The sequence below is a fragment of the Passer domesticus genome, chromosome Z, assembly GCF_036417665.1.
Source record: "Passer domesticus isolate bPasDom1 chromosome Z, bPasDom1.hap1, whole genome shotgun sequence".
Lineage (NCBI taxonomy): Eukaryota > Metazoa > Chordata > Aves > Passeriformes > Passeridae > Passer > Passer domesticus.
Window position 1 is genome coordinate 58,517,155 of NC_087512.1, and position 19,985 is coordinate 58,537,139.

Genomic DNA, 19,985 nt, shown 5'->3' on the forward strand with positions numbered 1-19,985 from the left:
CTGAATGAAGTTGTAATGCAGCTCAGTGATGCTCTCAAGAAGGAGCAAATTAACCTAACAGTGAGACACTAATGAAAAGAGAATTCCTTATGTATCAGTTTTGCCAGCTCAGGCATAGGTTGACAAGCAGGCAATAAACCAAGATACCAATAAACAAAGAATCAATTATGTTGTTTTCCCTGGGTTTTTCAAGTACATGAAGAAGGACAGTTTGGAATTGCATGTTCATGGTACCTTAGACATTTCTGCTTATGAAAATAACAAATTTCTCACCAAGAATATTAACCAGTGTTGGTTAGGGACCCCCTGGGTGACTGATTGAGTCAGTCCGTATCTCCTAGTTCTGTCACTGGCATCCTTACTGTCAGTGACTTAATGCCTGATTCTGACACTTAAATACTTTGTCAGAATAGAACAGCTTCCATAAGAAAAGTGATGACTGGTGGCCTGCACAAGAAATGATCTCTTGAAAATTTCAAGTGCCACTTATTTTGAGCTCTTCTTTCAAAAGCAGACTAAGTTTTGACACATGTCCTTTGCAATATTCTCATTCATTTTCAGCACTAGGCTTGCTTTGCTGACTTATCTCTTTTTAGCTGTGGAGTAAGACGTAATGATTCTTTTACATTCAGCCTTTCATATCACTGACCAGGAGTTGCTGCTGAAAAGTTTGAGAATAAATCTGGGTGACAGGATGCATCATTCTTGGTAAATGCCCCAATTCCTGTCTGAAAGCCAGAGCTGTTCACTTTCCTCTTTTTTTGTGAGACTATTCAGGCAGATAGCTGCTTCATCTTGGCAGTTTACTGTGCAAAACACTGCCCAAAAGGCATTAGTTGTAAACAATGATTTACAGTACAGAGAATGCACAACTCTCTGCACATTTACTGTCTAAAATCTGGGTGAAATCAGCAGTGGGTGATTGCCAAGTTTGAGCTTTGCATATTCTTGATGCATGTGCATAAATGAATGCAATTCCTTTCTTCTTCTTTTTTTTTTTTTTTTTTTTTTTTTGTTTTTTTTTTGTTTTGTTTTGTTTTGTTTTGTTTTGGCAGATGGCCAAGATGGCCACTGTGTACAAGCCTGAGAGAAATGATTCACATCAAAAGCTTTCCTTGGAATCCATGTTATATAGCAGGCCAGCCCATGACAGTGAAGTACAGTGAAAGTTTTCACAGAGACTTCATGTGTGTGATACATGTCTTGTATTTTCATCCCGTTCCTAACAGATCACCCTTTGATCTGCTCATTACTCTCATTCATGCTGAAATTTTTCAGCTTTGTTATACAGAAGCTAGAAGAGAGAATGGAAGGTTTTATTGCCTCAGCATGTTATCTCTCCAGACTCTCACAAAGAGAATGAAGGAAACAGACCAGATGCTTAGTCAGATATGGCAGCTTCAGTATCTCCATGTTTCCAACAGAACTCTCTTCTCAGGGCAAATAGTCAACCCCCATGCACCATTACACACTTCATGGCTTTTCCCACCTTGCAGTCTAGTTTTCTCTATCATTGTAGAGGGATGCAAGAGATATTTTCTCCAAGGTCAGCAAGCCACACATGTGCCACAGGCCTAATGATAGCCTTAGAGAAGAAACCATGGCTGACTATTCATAACGATCCCAGAATCAGTTCTTTTGCTTGGTGGTAAAGATTTTTCAGGCTACTTTTTAAAAATAGACAGAATATACGCTCTTGCCTCCAAATCATTACATGTGTTCCCATTTTTATGAGGAATCCCTACTGTGAAGATATTATAGAAGTTACAGTTGGTCGGGGCTTATATTTTTCCTTCAGAAAATGGTAGGAGATAGACAATTTCATGTCAAAATCTGGCAAAATATGTTTTATTTTTCTTCCTATAATTTACCAGTGATGCTGGTAAACATCTATAATACAGCTATAATACAGCTGTTTACTTCTTTGCTCTTGTCTTGATTTCAGATATGTTTAGATAACTTTGGTTCTGATGAAGGCTCTGAAAACTGAAAAATTGTTCAAGGAAATCCATATATTTAATAGAAAATTTTCTGCTAACTCCTTTTATGCACCTGGGCTTGGTACATAAAGTCCCAGTTAGCTAACAACTTAAAAAAAATATTATAATACCCTTATTTTCTCCTTTCCCAAGAAGACAAGTAGTCTTTTCTGTAAGAATTGTCTGAAAATAATTACAAATGCTTTGCAGTTACATCATCAAGCCATTCATCTAAAGCAGACACATTTGCTTACTTTGATAGGGCTTGCCTGCAAGTTTGTATAACACCTTCATTCCATCAACCTCCAGAACAGAGAACATCAACAAAACAGTCCTGTGAACAGGACTGTTTTTTGATATTCACTAACTTAATATATAGATCTGGAAATCTCTTGGGACAATACACTGATCTTATGAAGAATGATCTGCCAAATCTCTGTAGAGTAGAGGAAATACCAGGAAAAGTTAATCTGTTAAAATAATTTACTCCTCTGAAAGCATTTGAAAATTGTGAATGTAAAGGATCAGTAGTAATACAGAGCAAAACAAAACAAAACAAGCTTCTCTCTATTTGAGTAACACCTATCCAATGGTAGATTTTCTTAAGTGAAATGAAATGGCATGAGTCCAAACAAACTGTGAAAGGATTAAAGTGTTTCTTGATATGGGACTGGCAATATTATTTGTGCAGACTGCTTTTTCTTGAACTGATCAGAGTTTAATTTCTCCACTCACATTCAGGGCCTGATTCCAAACATCCCCCTGCCAGCGGAAAAATCTTTATTAGCTTTAACTCAAAGAACACATTAAAGCAGAGAATAATTGAAAAATATTGTTTTATTTTGGGACTTGGTCCATGCATTCACTCTTATATGTATAGTTGATACCTCTTGTTTGAACTAAATTCTCATCAATAGTGCTGCAAATCCACCTGTCAGCTATCTATGGATTATACCCCTGGACATTTGAAATCAGGAAATGCCCTGGGTTCTCTTATATACTTCGTGCTGGCCAGATCATGTTCTTGTCTCTCAGCTGATAGGAACATACCTTTCCCTACCCTTCATGTAAGTTGTATTCATGTAGGGTTTCATTCTGGCATCCTTCTCCTTATGCTGGGAAACTTATAAGGAACAGAGTATCTGTTCAGCATGGTTATCTACCTGGACTGGGTAAACAATTAATTTCTGACTGATGCAGAACTAGGGAAAAACTCAAGAAATGAGTGAAAACAAAAAAAGAGGGTTTTTTCTTCTTTTATTTTGTAAGTGAAATTTTTATTTCTTGGCTACCCTCATGAACAATTTGCTTTAATATTAAATATTTTAACATGTAGTAATTTTCCTTAGACCTTTTTGAATTCACAATGACATATATCCCAATTTAAGGATGACAGAACAAAACATGCCGGTCTTCTCAAAAACAGGTTGAGAAGATGCTGAAATAATTTTTTTTAAACTCTACCTCTCATTTTTGACAGGGAATCCTGAAATTTTTGGCTTTTTTTTTTTTAGTTTCTTTCATTATAAATATTGCGATTTTTTTTCTTGTTCCTTTGCCATGAAGTCAATGTTAACTGGATCAAAGTAAAGAATGAGCACAGGCTTGTGATAAGTTTACAAATCATATTTTCTCCTTACCTTTCTGTAAAGGGGTGAAAACCACAAGTAAATGTAAAGCTTTTGTAAATAAAAATAAAAGTTTATTTTAGTTGCTGATACGGCAAAAAGGTCACCACTAAGGCAGGACAACCCTGATGTCAACAGCAGTTCCTGACAAAGTTGAAGAACAGCATTGTTATTTTTGGGTTCCCATTCAGAAGTATGAATGATTGATTGCATTCCATATTGCTCTTCATTTTTATAAATTACTACAAAATTATACATTAAAAGAATGAGGTCTTTAAATTTAGATGGAAGGACAAGATGCAGCCTGTTTGAAAATCAAGATTCAGATAGTCTCTCAAGATCTGATATTTTTGTGGCCTGCTGCTCCCAGTGACTGTTTTAGTGGTTGACCCATGTTCACCCCATTTTTGCACCAGTCATCTTTGTGCAGATTGATGCAGCTGTTCATTATTGCTTTGACTACATTAATTATCCCTGATTATGTCAGAACTTTAAAAATATGTATTCAGCCAGTACTGTATAACAGAGAAAGTCAGAATAGTTACTGTTCAAAAACAGTCTTGCAGCCTCTTGGCAGATACTAATTTTTAAACGATAAGGCTTACATGAAGAAAAAAAAAATTTTTTTTAATTTGAAGAACATTTTCCCCATCAATTAAGTATAATGATGGAAAATATGTTTAAATTACAATTTAGTCTTGCAAACCTCCTTAGAAATGCCAAATAGCTGATAGAAAGATGACATTTCAGATGCTTAGGAGCCTGAATACTGAAACTCTTCTCCCAGAACTCTATTTTTTTGTACTGCAGATGTGACAGGTGATGAGGTATTCCTCACCACACTCAAAAAGCTGTCACAGGACTGTAGGTCAAAGATATGTCTCCATGAAAAAGACTGTCAGTTGAACAGTCGCTTTGTAGAAATCTTAATGTGAGTTCATACAGATTATGAAGAATTGGCTAGTTCATGAGGTCTCCAGTGCTCTCAGGTGGTGAAAGGAGCTTCTGCTTGTCTTGTCTTGTCTACAAGACTGTGTAAAAAACAGAGCAGATCTGAAGATCTTCACAAAGACAGACCTCATGGCATCAATGAATTTCCATTCTGTTGGGGACCAAAAAACCTGTATTTGGCAAGTGTGTTTCACTCTTTCCATTAGATGGCATGAAAAAACTATCTTTATCTGTCTGTTTCCACATGCATGGGACTTTCCTCCCACCTTCTGTTTGTCTTTCTGATGTAGTTCTGTAAATGTTCTCATTGGTCGACAACAGTGTCAGAATATCCTTGCTGAATTTGCTAGACTGCAGTCTTTGAGCAAGCAAGAAACCAACTATCAGGAGAGCTTTTAAATTAAAATCTTCCTGTAATTTTGAACCCTTCTTTTTAAAAATTTCTCAATCCACTCACCTCTAGGTCTGACCCTAGATTTCATTCATAATGTTAGATTTCATATCCCTCTCACCTTTGAACACTAATGTTGAGCAGTGGCATTACACATTTGCACTTAAAGACCTCAAAGATCTTCTTGGAAGTAGGGGAAAGAAAATCAGAGAAGCGGCCAAAAAAGAGGTCTTGCATGTCTTGATCATCAGGGCTTTCCAGCTGAAGTGAACTTTGAGGTGCATCAAATCTTCTTCATGTGCTGCATCAATGTCCACAAGTAGTTGATGTCTTCATCAGGAAATGCAGTTTTCTTTGAGGTAGTCCATCTTTTCCTGTTCCCTGTGAATGGAGAAAAATATCTCTACTCATCAAGCTGACAGATTACTCAGCTGTCCTCCATATTGCCTCAAAATTGCTGTTTTCAGCACTACTATGCATAGGTTACCCTATTGCAGAGTGGAATTACTTTCTCCCTTACCTTCAGGGGAAAATTGCCCAAAGAAACAATGCTGTAAAATGCACTACATTCAGATCTCCTTTTTGTCAAAAAGAAAGTATCAGGTCTGGTTCTGCATGGTTGCCACAGGTAGCCTCACACTCAGCAGGACCGATACATCTGCACATCTTAGCAACCCATGTGTGGAGCACAAATTCCTTCACTTCTGAATCCCAAAGGCAAAACAGAACTAAACTGATTCCTGTCATAGTCCATCCTGAATGACACAAACACCATTCCCAGTGGCTTGGTGGAGGTGGCCACTATGATCACGAGAGCAGCAGTTTGCCTCTCGTGCAAGAGCAGGGTGCTGAAATATCTGGGACATATTATCTACAAAATACTTTTCTACCATATACTTTATTGACTGCATTAACCAGAATCATGTTAAGGAGTTTTCCAGTTACTAGAGGCTGGACAATGAAGCTTTGAAAATTAAGGTCATGACTGCTAAGGGTCATTGACTGAAGAGAAAATAAACATCATAACAAAGAACTTGAATCCTGCATGCTCAAATATTCACAGCACCTGCAAGTTTTCCTGCTACTCTGCAGCAAATACAGCTGAAATTTCCCAGTGAGTCAGGGTTATAAAAATGGAAATTGTGAAGTGCAGTTGCTATCTGTATCAAGACAGAAGGGATTTTTTTATGTAATGGAGATTCTCTTTAATGATAAGTTATCTAGCTCCTGGCTACCATGTATGAGCTCTATTAACTGCCAATAAATTGTTCATTGTTAAATCTAGTTCACTCTTCTTAATTAGGCCAAGAGATTTTTTTTTCTCTTTAAATCTTTTTCTTGTTTTAATTTGGAAATATATTTGAAATCCTAATGATCCTCACAACTGCACCAGACACTAATGCAGGGTCACTTAAGGAGGGATGTTACACAACAGAATTCTGGAAAGACCTAAAAACCTATGCATTGTACAAATCAGGGTTTAAAACACACAGTTAGTAGAAGTGCCTGGTTATAGCTGCAGCTAAATTCTGAGCACACTCCTATTAGCAGCTTAAAAAAACCCAACAGCTCTCCCTAACCTTGTAGGGTCTGGAAAAGATGCATACAGTTATCTGATTACTTGAAAAGGATTAAAAGGTATGCTCAATTTAAAAAAAAAAAAAAAAAAGGTAGAAAAATATTAAGCATATGAACTAACTGCTGCTTAGGGACCTGCTGCTGGTGACCACTTTACTGGACCAAAATGTTAAGTATTTTAGAGAAAGAGCAAGAAATTAATAGAAAGGCTGATGTTACCTCTCTGTAAACTTCTTCATGGACCATTCCTAGAGATGACACAGATTCCACCTAAAGTAAAATGCCAGTGTGAAATTTTCATTAACTTTCAATTGTCACTACATCACTACACAGAGTGGAAACCTAATTACTAGCTTAGTCCAACATGTGTCCATGGTGTTTCACCAGCACAATGGTATTAATAGTCTTTCTAAACAAGGATCTAAATAAGACATTGTCTATAAAAGATAATTAAGATTTGGAGGTGTCTGACTTCCATTGCCAGAGATGTGTTTTTCCTTTCTACCTTCAGTCATACTTGTGAAATAACAGAATTACTGCACCTGACTTTTATAAATGCTTTACTACCCACTTTGAATTGCTAACTGTTTCTCTGGCTACCATTTAAGGTTTGAACTTAATCAGTCAGCACTTTTCATACTCCTGCAAGATGTGAATCTTTCCTTAGGGGAGATAGAATTGCTGGACTTGAGCGGCAGGAGTGTGACTGCAGGGAATCCCAGTTGTAAGCACTGGAGTTAAGTCAAACTCATGTGACTTTTCCCATAGGGTACAGTTAGCAATCTTAGTGACAGAAGCTAAAAGCAAGAAGAGGCCAGACATGCTAGAGAAAAAATGTGTTTGTGTACACAGAAATATAGCTTTCTTCTATTTGCTGAGCAATTAGGAGCAGTTTAGACAATTGTATTCCTGCCTCACACCCCTCCCGTTTAGCCTGCTTTAGCACACCTCATATTTCTGGATGTTTCAAGGCATTGAACATGTATGGTCCAGAGTGAGAGTGAGCAGTGGGAAAAGGTTAACACCATAGATATGAAATATTATTAAAAATATCAGCTCCATGGTAAGAAATTTCTGTAGCAGAACAAATGTTTATTTTGATCTGAATAGATTTTGAAAATTTCCAACAGCTACATCAAAGCACTCAATTTTAACTATTTGTTTTGATATCAGTATTTTATGTCAATTTCTACAAACATACCTCTTTCAATAAAAAAATATATTTTTTCAGAAGAAAGAATAATTTTTACTCCTCAATTTTAGGGGGCAGTTAGGTGGGATGTATGAGTTCAGATGGATCAAAATAACTATATTCTCCAACAAGCTTCTTATTGTAAAGTTTTATTTGGAGTGAAATATCTCAGTGTAATTTTATGTGATCTGGTAGACATTTGTAGAAAAGAATTCTTCAGATACAATGCAATTATTTAAAATTATTTATATTATATTTATCATACAGTTACAAGACACTCAGTCTCTTTGAGCAGTAGAGTTATTTATACTTCCTTTTCACCTTCCTTGCTCTCTCCAGAGCTCTTTCACCCTTCCTTCCAAAAATCCACATTCAAAACCTTGTTTTAAGTGGTCAACTTAAATCAGATAGCAGCAGAAGTTGTCTTTTTCCCCTGTTCCCTGCAAAGCCAGGTGCCCTCCAGGTCTTATTACTTCCCAGCACGGTGTTATCTCAGTGGGTTACAGCATTACAGCAGACTCAATAATCAATAACTGGCCTTCTCACTGCAGAAATATTCTCAGATATATTAGATGGGATATATTCTATGGAATATTAGGCATATTGGAAAAGTGCCTACAAATCAGAGAGCAACTGGCTTGGGTGAAAAATGCAGATTGATTCACTTCTTACCTCCACTTTCTCTTACCATTTACATGGTATTTATGTTCCTAGTTTCTTAGTATGCATAATGTATTTCAATTTAATACTCAAAATATAACTCTGAATGGTCAGTGATTGTTTAATAGACATATAAGTTCAGAAATAAATATCAGCACAAAACCACATCGGTCAGTGACTCAACAGGGCAAATCTAGCTGTGAATCAGGTTACATGCATCCTAAATTTAATAACTGGATTTATTGTTTCTCCCACTGCCCTCCAAGGTTTTGATAAGGTTTAATGAATTGCATGCTGCCAATTAAGACTACAATGAAGATAATTTGATTTTTTTCAGACATTTTACAGCCAAAAATGTGATAAAGCATGGACTTGAAAATTTGAATTTTGAGTTGTCATTGTACTCCCTCTTTCAGGCAGTTCATATAGCTGAACACTGGGTTAAGGGGAAATTTCTGTGTGTCCAACGGAAGCTTTTGCCAACTCAGGTTAAAAAAAATTGGTTTAGTGTGTTTTTGGACTCTGATCTTTTAGTGTGGTAAACAACTTCAAGTGCTCTCCAACACAGTAAGTCCTTAGGACATGGAGTTTTACTCAGAATCTTTCCGATTAGTTCCTTGAATTGTAACATAATCGTGTTTATTCTATCTCCCTCCTTCCTGCAGCAATGGATTGGTCTTCCAAAATATTTGTTACAGAGCTCATAAATAATTAAACTTCTGCTTTTCAAGAATATGGTTGTGAGAGAAGGCTAAATTTTTAGCTTTCCTTGTCATAAAATATGCTGTCAACCTTTAATCTTTTAATTTAAATGTATCTAAGTATTAGATGTATCTAATTAAATGTATCTAAGGATTAATCTCAGGACCTCCATGAATAATTAGTGCACAATATTAACTGACAAAGAAATCAGACCGAAGTTATGCCTTGCTGTAATTAAATACTGATGCATTAAATAGGTTCTGACCATTTCCCTCCTCCCCCACAAAGGATTTTTAAGCAGAAGAAAACCCATAAGAAATAGCCTGAGCAACAGTCCAGGGTTTGCTCCTTCTTGCTCTTCAGTCTGGAGAGGGGGACTACCTGTAAAATTCAACATCTTCAGCCCAGTAAGTAATCTGCCATTCCATCCTGCTAATTCCCTGTCTGTGACTAGCATCTTTCTCTCAACAAGACACTCTCAGCTCATTGAAATGGGGAAAATAATAAAAAAAGAGACATTGAGCCTAGAAACTTGTTTGTATCTAGTAGTGTCGCAAATTTGTTTGTGAAAGCTGAGACAAATCTGAGATATTTGGCTTTTGCTTTCCCAGAAGAGTCTGCAAGCCCACATCTCAGTGTCTGAACCAGAGCATTCCTCAGGAAGGATTTTTCACTCTTCTTGTCAAATTGCAGTGGCAGGATTCAGTGCTACTGAGGCCCTGGATTCACCCAGTGAATGTCAGTGCTCGAACAGAGAAAGATAAAGCCTAATAGCCTATGAGCATGGGCATCTTACAAGTCTGCTTCATCATCTCTGCCTGTGGGTAAAACATGGTATTGAAGCACAGACCTACAGAACAAAAACTACTCTCATCCAACACAGCATGACTGCCATTTGGCCAAATCTGTGTTTGGAATTAAGGAACTAGAGACTAGAACTTGGACCTCTGTGAAGTCAAATATTTGGAAAGGCATGCTTAGAAATAGAGAAGAATTAAAAGTTCTGTTCTAGCTCTTGTTAAAAAAAAACAACAAAGCATATAGGCATGGTGGGGGGTGAGGGGAAAAAACCAATGTAAGAGTTATTTTTCACACTAGCTCTGCCTAGCCCTATCTGATGTCTTGCCCATAAAATAATCTCAGCAATTGTGGAAACTATTGACAGGTCTGCACTATAGAGCTGCAAATGTAGGAGAGCAGATTAACTGTTAATTTCTGTCAATCTGGAGAAGAGAAAAAAGGAAATACAGAGGAAAATAAAAATATGGGTAGCCTGTAGAATCCCTGGGACCACCACTTCCCCTTACCCAACAGTTACCCTTTTCTCGTGAATGAACTGTGAAAAGACCTGGAACTATTATAGAGCTACAAAGTACCAGATGGGACCTCCTGTCTCTATCTCTCTCCAGCCCAAACAATCTGCTGCAGAATTTAGAAGAGAAGGGTGGAGAATCTAATAGTGTCTCAGAGTCGGAAAGATGGCTCTGGCTCGAGCGCTGCCAGCCTGTTCTGGAGGAGGATTATTATTATTCTGTGTGCCAAAGGATATGGCTATTTTTCTCTCTCACTCACTCTTTGCAACAAACATTGGCTAATATTAGCCAGCTGGCAAATGTAAATGAAACATCATGTATCACTTTAGTAGGGAGAATGCCATCCATGTTTTGCTAGTCATGCAGTGGTCTGACTGCCAGTGCACAGCTCAGCATGTGCCTTGCATCTCCTTTATCTGGAAGCATGGATGAGAGTGGCAGGGAAACTTGTTAGGCAGAGAGAACGTCTGTGGCACAGTTGCAAGACATTAAACAGGAGAATCAGGCTAAAATCTATCTAGTAAAAGATGGTGGACTGGCTGTATGCTCCTAAAAATTCATTCCACATTGCTTATTTTTCCAAACTTCCTTCTCTACAGTTACAGAGAATAAAATGCAGAAATTGTATGTGGAAAGGATGATGTTTATATCTGATGTGGAAATAGATCTTTGAGAGTTGGTATAAATAGGTGTATATGGAAGCATTCTCTGCTCTCCATGTAGTATTCAGCCTGCAATGCTGCCTTGGTGTAATAGGGAGAAGGATTTGGCATCATGCATTTGTGTTTTGGTTTTCAATTTCTGATTTTTTATTTTCTGTTTTTCACTGTCATGTCAAAGATTGGTGAATTAATATTTTCTCTTCACGTTAAACCTTTTCTTCTTAATTACCAAATAAGGTAATAATATCATACAATAGGAGACATATTTATTTCATTGTCACGCAATATCCTAATGACGTGTGTTTAACGGTAGCCTGACAAGTATTTCAATGCTCATAACTGTGTTCTAACAGAGTTAACATTCAGAACTTTACTATTTCCTTTTTGAACAAACAATGCCATGTGGTATTATAAACTTTTTCGCAAAGATTTTACAGCAAAACTAACTGGCTATTTATTTTAATTTTACCAATTACTAATGTACATTTCTAGGGTAAGTATGATGGATAATTGTATACAGTGAAATGTTTTAAAACTGCAGTGGGGAAACTGTAACTGGAAAATCAAGTGTTCAAAATCAAAACAATAAATGACACCTACTGACAGTACTATCTGAATATTTCAAAACAGTGCTTTGATATTACTCTTTTATTGTTCTAAAGTTTTTTGAGGCTAGAATGTAACTTAGTATGTAGTCCTGAAACATCTCATTCCAAATGATGGAGGACAGGGGCTTGATAGAAAACAAAAATTTATGTTGAGCAAAAATGTCAGTGTTTCCAGAGGTGTGGGTTTTTCCCCCTCTTTTTTTTTTTTTTTTTTCTTTTTTATGAAAGCAAACCATTGTCAATGAGAGAGAAAAATAATTAACTGAACTACTCAAATACATATTTAACTCAGGTTTAATAAATCCTAGAAATCACCATAATTATATTTGGCACAGTTAATTTATTTTTGTTAGTTTCAAATTTGACAGATAAATGATGACACTGGTGGGGAAAATGGTCTGCTTTCCTTGACTTTCAGCATTGAGGCTACAGAAACAAAAAAAAAAAAAACACCACAGGGGTATTACATGGCCTGCTAATGGTGGTATTACACTATTCTGGGTGCAGTGGGAGCTTTTGGGTTAGAGTCTTTTTGAAGACGGAGATTATACTTCTGAGCAAAGTCTATTGTTTCACTTCTATTAATTTAGGAGGAAACCAGAGTGTGAGCTGTCTGCCAAGAATCACAGTGATTCTCTTCCAAGCTAGGATAATCTGCAAGTCCCCAGAATTTTGAATAATTGCAGTTGTGGAAATGGGTAACAATTTCTGGTTTTCTTCTCAGAAAAGCATTAATAAAAAAATTAATGACCATTTGCAGGGGAGATTTATCTTAAAAGCAAATAGTAATCAATCTTCTCGACAAATTAGGTGGGTTATTGAAAACATCAGTTGGTATAATTTACTGTACTACCATCTGGATCAGAACCCATACAGTGCTTGGTGCCCTTCATATTCCCTGGCTTTTGGGGCTGGATGAAAATAAAGAGGTGCATTTCTGCTGAATTTAATAAGCTTTGAATCATGATGCAAAAAGCCTCAGAAGTAACAGACAGTGGAAGTCCAATACAATCAAAGAATTCACTTAGTTGGGTGCCCATTTAACCTGATATATTTTTACTGAGCAATTTTACAGCAGTGAAGTATGTGCAGCTGAGCCATACACTGTCATTTCTCACTGAGAATTCTCAGGGGCTTTGTGAGATGGCATTAATAAGCACATTTCTCAAAGGTTTCACCTGCATTGTTCTTTTGGATTCCAACAGGTACAGCAAATAGATTCTTGTTTGTGACGGAAAGGTCTTGACTCAATAAATTGTTAATGGAAAGGTATCTCATTTGTAGAAAGACCCCTTGTGACTTCTCTCATCAAAGCAACCACATTTCAAGAAAAAAATATAAAGTTTGGAACTCAGTAGATAGCTTTCAAGGGACTCATCTGTAATTTTCACATTCAAGATATTCTTTGTTATTTTTTAAATATATATTTAAATATTTTCTGATGTTCTCTTATATTAATTCGATATCAGTTAACAACGGAAAATTGGTCCATAGCCCTTCACTCTGTATTTTATTTTCCTATAGTACTTAAAGTTCTGAGCAGGAAAGAGATTTTTTTCTAGCTGAAAAAATCATGGTCAAAACATTTGATATTTGCAAAAAGTTATCGTCCCATGAGCATAATTCATTAGCTATCACCTGTGACAGCAGGAGCCAAAAATTGTCAAGCCATCTATCACTCAGAATTGTTTCCAGTTACAAAGAACAAACTGTAACATATAACTTTCTAGAAATATTGGCTCTTTTGTTTGTTAAACAGCTTGAATTTCAGGAAAATCACATTATCCATTTTAGTGGAGAATGCAAATGAGTATACAAGACACATGAAGTCTCTTATCTGGAACAGTGGTTCCACTGCAGTTAGCAGCCTGGCACATCTGAGATACACCAGTCACTCTCAACTTAATTTCCTTCCTTCTTATCGCATCAATTTTTATGTCATTTTATAAAAAATGATTTGTTATTATAAACTTCTCAGTTAAAAATGCTTCCTCACTTTAGCGCAGAGAAGCAGCCACTTTGGCAGACAGTGGATATTGACTTTGGGCTGATTTGACTGTTTCAGTGCCCATGCTTCAAATCAGCTTAGTGACAAGCAACTGAACCTTCTCTACTGAGATATACTAGAACCATTTTATTAAGAGCTTAACTTTGTCCGGAAAGAGTGGAAGAAATGTCCAATCTCTGAGACTAGACTTGCAGACAAAAGGAAAAACAGTGAAAAAGAAAGCCTGACGATTCCCACCTCCCAAACTCTTACAATATTTCATACCTTTTTGAAATGAGTAGCTGGATTAACAGAATATTTGCCTTGTTTTAAATTTTTATGCTTTCACCCTTGGAAAGTGAAGAAGATTCCAATGACATACAGTCAATGTACACTAGTAGTAGGAATCCTGGAATTCGTAAGATGAAAGCCTAAATCTTGGTCTACTTTTATTATTGCTATGAAAAGTCTATGATAACCTAAATACTAAAAGATCTTCAACAACAATTTCATTGTTATTTTAACATATATACAAAAATATGTTAAAAAACCCAATAAAACATGTCTATAGCTAAAAAAAAAATCCAATATTTTAATGCTAATCCCACAGTATCCATGGTATGTCATACCAGATTCTGATATGAAAATACTGAAGATTTGGTGCACTAAGATATCTTGTCTTTGCAAATAGAAGCAGTTAAACAAAGTTTGACTTTGCCAATTTTAGCTCCATTGGAAACACAAAGAGGAAAGCCAAACAAAAACATCAAACAAAACATCCCCAAAACAGTGTTCCTCAGGTTGAAATGGAACTGACTGGCAAAATACAATTTATTAACTGGTAGCAATCAAAAGCAGTGATCAGAGCAGGGGCCTGAAATCTCAAATGAATTTTGAATCTCTGTGAGCCAGAGATCATTAGGGAATGGACTGTCAGACTACCTTTACTACAGACAGGTATGAGTTTACAGAAGAGATAAGATTTAGCTCAATACTGTCCATGTGGTCTTACTGTTTGCCTTCTTTCTACGTACAGAGACACATTGGTTGTTTTGAGCTGTGGCATTAAAAACCTTTGCTGATAAAAGCCTTGCAGTCAAGAATTTTTGTACAGAAAGGTATATTATCTCTGTGCAAAAATTAAAAGAAGGAAATCATCCCTAGGTTTCTTAGCATGTTTAATACAAATTAAGGAAAAATATTATAATTGTAAAGTCCACTTATTAACTACTAGTTCTCTGTCAACTCTGTGCCACTGTAAGTATTCACTCTCTTTTTCAGAGCTCTATTCCTCATCCACACTCCTTCAATCCTAAAGTGAGCAGACTGAGCTCTTCTGTAAGTTGCAACCAGATCCGAAGATTCACTGAAAATCCTCTTCCTCCACTATTTTGGAGAATCCAACCTGTTCTCTGGTAGCTAAACTGTCCCTCCTATGTTCTATGATTGGCATGTTTGGAGGTACATACCTACCTAGTTATGGTGATGAGGCTTTCTGCTTTGGGACTATTTAAATTTTTGTGGACTGAGACATGATCTGCAAGGATTTGAAAGACCCAGTGCAGTCTGAGTGCCCATCCCATTGTCTTGACAAATGCTGTGGACATGGCAGTGTACATCTTGTACTTGACACAAATTTCTTTCATGGACATTAAAGCAAGGAGAATGAAATTCAACCTTCTCTGCTGCACTGAAGAAGTTAGTTTCATTAACTGAAATAATACAGCTATGGATCTGAAGAGAGAGCAGCTGTCAAACAAGAAGAATGCATTCAGAAAGGCCAAAGACTATTTAAGACAAAAAAGCAGCTGTTTGTCATACAGATCAGCTTTATCTTACTATAGGTGAATGATATCATAATTTGTTTTAACAAAATGTGAGTGAACCTTTTCCATATGATGAAGCCGTCTAATGTTATGTGCATTTTTTAGGGTGAACCTTGTGAATTCTTAGCTGAGAAACAAACTTTTGTTCATCTCTCACAAATACCAATTACTGTATACATTACAGTACAGTTACCTTCAACATCAGCTTGAAGATAGTTTACACTTATGTGGTCATGGTTTAAACTCTCAAAAATTAACTCATATGGTCAGAGTAGATGATTTTTAGTTCAGAAAGCATAACTGTGGTCCAAATTATCAGGCAGAAGGTGTCTTAGTTGTTTAATCAAGGTAGATACACACTTCATCTTTACTTTTTGTGCAAAAGCTAGGCTTCTTAATCTCTATGCTCCTTCATTTCCATGTATTAGTGAAGAATAAACAGAACACTGCCACTGGGTGTGTTAGTTAGAGTGATCAAAATCAGAGGTGGTATTAGAAAATCATCCTTTCAAATACTGCAGCTTTGAATAAAATACTATTAAAAAAATTGGTAGGGCTTTTGACTAGTATACCAGCAGTCATATAAAAATTTACACCAGTTTATGACAACCAATGTAAGGTTTACACTGAATGGATATGTATGATGGAATGGAAACCTGATAGCGCTCTGAAGCCATCCCTCATCACAAGTTTGTTTTGGTTTGGCAAAATTGTGAGATCTCACATCGCATCCAGTCAGTGATCATGAGTGCAGGTAACTTTCTGAGGGCTAGATCTATTTGGTTAGGACAGAGTGATGAGATGACTAATAAATGCTTTTCACAGTCATACTGCCAAACACCAGTTCTCATGTTCTGTTATTTCTTAAAATAATTTCTATCCTTCAGTGTTAGCAGCGAGAAAAATAGAGGTATAAAGAATTATGCTAGATTTTCAGTGAGGGAAAGTTTTTCAGTTTAAGCCAAAACATTCAAAAGACAAATGTGTTTTACTGATTTTTGAATCCTTATTTCCTACGAATACAATACATGTTGACCATATGTGCTTTCCATTTTACCTGCATTTCTTCTCACCCACATATTATCAGTTTCAACACAAGATAACACACGACTGTCAGACAATCTGGAACCAATCTATTCATCTTTAAAACACTGCTGAAAAGTTTTAGAAGTTGCAAGGTCCTGAACTGGGAAAGAAAACCTTGGAAGTAACAACGAACTGGAAAGACAAACAGGAACTTCAGAGTCTTCTATTAAGATCTTGTTGAGCAAAAAGCATATATGTCATCTCTCAGAAAACCTTTTCAGTGGAGTAGTCTTTCTCATTTATTAATGCAATCCTGAATCAACCCTGTAGTTTTTAATTAGTATTGTAATTTTCAAGAAGTGAAAGATGGTTGCTTTATAGATTTCATATGCAGCTCAGAAGGGGCTCCAAACACAGCTGCATTTGTTCATAATATACTGCTATTTTTTAAGCGAATACAACTGAAATACAATATATACTTGAAGACCTTGAGCTGCATAGCTAGAAAAATTTTATCAAAAGCCATGAATTCAATGTATTGTGATTCTTTTCTCTGATGCTTTTTTCAGCATTAGCAATCACACGCTGTAGATGGTTTGCAAACAACCACTCTAGGAGAAATCTTCCACACGTATACTAATATAATAGATATTCCAAAATATATAAAAGCTCCTTGAGAGGCAAATATAGATCAAATCCCCTGGGTTTTTTTGTTTTGTATTACAGTCATATCTGACATTCAACACCAATATTTTGAATCCCTTTTTCTCTGACACTCAAGGATCACACAAATGCTTTACTAATATCAGTAGGTTAAATCTCAAAATATTTCTGAAACTAGGACTCATACGTGCCTGTTAATACTTATTACAATTTGTAACTTTCTTATATTGATATTATCCTACGGTTTTCACAATTAAAAAATTCTGCCTGGAAATGTGTGTAATTTTCATCTTTTACATATTTCATTGTTGACAAGAAAGGAAAATTTTGCTGTCTTTCCCCAACCACAGCATATTATGGATCAGTGTAGTCAGTAGCATTTCTATCAGCATCATCATCATACTATCCAAAGAGGACATGGAATCATAGAACATCTCAAGTTGGAAGAGACCCATAATGATCAATGACTCAGTGCCCGATTATATTTACATTACTAAGAAAATACTGCTCTGATTGTGGCAGCTGTGGAGTGCTTATTGATTTCTAAAGGAAACACAGTATAACTGAAAACTGAATTAGGCAAGAGGCACCCAAATTGATGAAATGCTGCTTTCAGCTCATAGATACTACACTTTTCAGATGCTGAACACAAAAAAATTACAAAGGAGCACAGTCTTTAGTGCCTACTTTAAAGACTATGCAGATAATATCTATCAAAATTTTGTTTTTTTCCCTGTTTACTAATATTTAATCCTTTCCTACCACAATTTACAAAGGTTGATAGGCTCAATCTTATTAGAAATCCATTACCAAATGGTAAAGCAACAACACCCCCCAGAACCAAGGTCCCAAGACACTGAACCAATAGCAGGCACTAACTTAAAATCAGGGGCGGGCTTGGGGAAGGATACAATTTTTAACCAATCGGAAAGTCTGAGGGTGGAACACAAGGCAAGGAAATACAATCTGTAGACCAATAGAGGATCTTAAGGGAGGGGAAAGGCTTAAATAAAGCAATGGGGTTTCAAAGGATACAAAACTGACACAGAAGGTTCTGGATGGAAGGGCAGGCTTAAGGGAAGGTTTGACATCTAAGGAGGGGAGGAGCAGGGAAGGTTTTGGGGGAAAAAGGGTAGGGAAAAGAGAGATTGACAATTTGGCAGAGAGTGGCGAGGCAACAAACAAGAACTGATAGTTAACCAAGCTGAATAACAATGAGGGAGTGAGTCTAAATTTAGCAACATAAAATACAGACTGGGGAATCTGTGCCACTCCAAAGGTGGGGAGAAAAACACAGAGGGATTTAAAAACCACAAATCAAGCAGTAAAATATACCAAATAAAGAAAATGAAGACACTACAACAGATTGCCCTGGTTTTTGCCACTGAGGCATGTTGATAATTTTATTGATGAAGAGAATAAACAAAGGTTTCAGATTTGGTTCATGGTTCCTAATTGTCCATCATTATTCAGAGTATCTTAAAGGACTTGCATAGTCTGAATTGATGGCAACTGAAAATGGACTTAGGGAAGGTTTCCAGGATGACCGCCATGAATATTTAAAGTTCTCCAAGTTCACAATAAGTTTAGTACTCAAGGTCTAATATACAAAGTCTTGCTGTGGCTAACAAAGTGCAGGCATAATTTCTGTCTAGATCTCCAGGCTGCCTCTTTAGTATTCACTCTAAACATGTGGTTCAGTCCTGTGAAGTGCTAACTATTTTCTTCTCCCCTAGAAGTTGAAAGGAAATTGTTTAAAGTGCCCATCAGCTCTGAGGATCAAGCCCACAAAAATGCTATTGTTTGGAGACTGACTTGTGGTAAGTCCTGCTTTTGTACTATGAGTTCATGTACTACATAAATTCACATTTACTTGCAATTCCTGCTGGAACGTATTTTGAACAGCAAGTCGCCACATTTTATTTGTTCGGTCTGGTACTAGTTTAGAGATACTTTGTTTTTGTTTCAGTTTTGGTCATCACCATGGGGCATGGCCTTACTTTCACTAGATGGGAAAGGAAAGATGACACAAGGACACCATGCATTAAAAATCAATTTAATCAGCTAAGACTCTGTTTCTTCAGAATCTATCCCTAAACAAGTGCACTGAAATTTTAAAAATCTATTTTATTTTAACTTTCCATTGAGACTCCTAATACTTACTTTTCTTTCGCTGTTATTAGTATAATGCTTATTTTTTGTCTACTAGCAATAGTCATCACTGCATCTCCTGCTTCAGTAGGGAATCTAAATACAAGCCTTCCCTTGAGTGCAGGGTAATTCCTGTTTTTAAAAGGTGAAATCTTTTCCTGAATGCTGGTCCAAAACTATCTGGACAGGGGGAATATTTTTTCATTTATTTACCCAGTTTCCCTTGAAGGACAAGGAGGATAATGTTAGGTATTTAAAAAAAAAATTAAAAATATTTTCTTCTAAAAGCAAATTCACAGACACTTCCATGGAAGGGTGTAAAACTTACAGTGTTTGCCCAAGAGATATTTCTAATTACTTAGGCAAACATGGAAGGTAGATTGGGTAAATACATAACCAGGTTAGGTTAAATATTGGGGTGTTTTAAAAGAATATTGATTGAGTTAAATATATTTATGCATACACACACGCGCATATGGGTACCTGAAGATTATATTTTTATATATAATACTACCTCAGAGCCATAGCAGCTCTTTGGTGAAAAAGTTGGCAGTGGATGAGCCCAATTTAAAAATCTAATTGAGCAAATCAGAAGAATATCAACAACAACAAAAAAATGTTTAAAAACCCCCAAAACCCAAGACCCCCTCGTAAATTTGATGGAATCT

General features: G+C 36.4%; 1 long non-coding RNA gene across 2 annotated transcripts in view; it reads left to right on the plus strand.

The window, feature by feature from the left end:
* Positions 1–18,228: 18,228 nt before the first annotated feature.
* LOC135290095 (uncharacterized) overlaps positions 18,229–19,985 on the plus strand; it is a 97,132-nt gene continuing 95,375 nt past the window's right edge. The window contains exons 1-2 of one of the 2 annotated variants that reach the window (XR_010352805.1): positions 18,229–18,445; positions 18,903–18,986. This is a non-coding gene — a long non-coding RNA (uncharacterized LOC135290095). The remainder of the gene's footprint in view (positions 18,446–18,902; positions 18,987–19,985) is intronic. The other variant, XR_010352807.1, reaches the window with a different exon arrangement.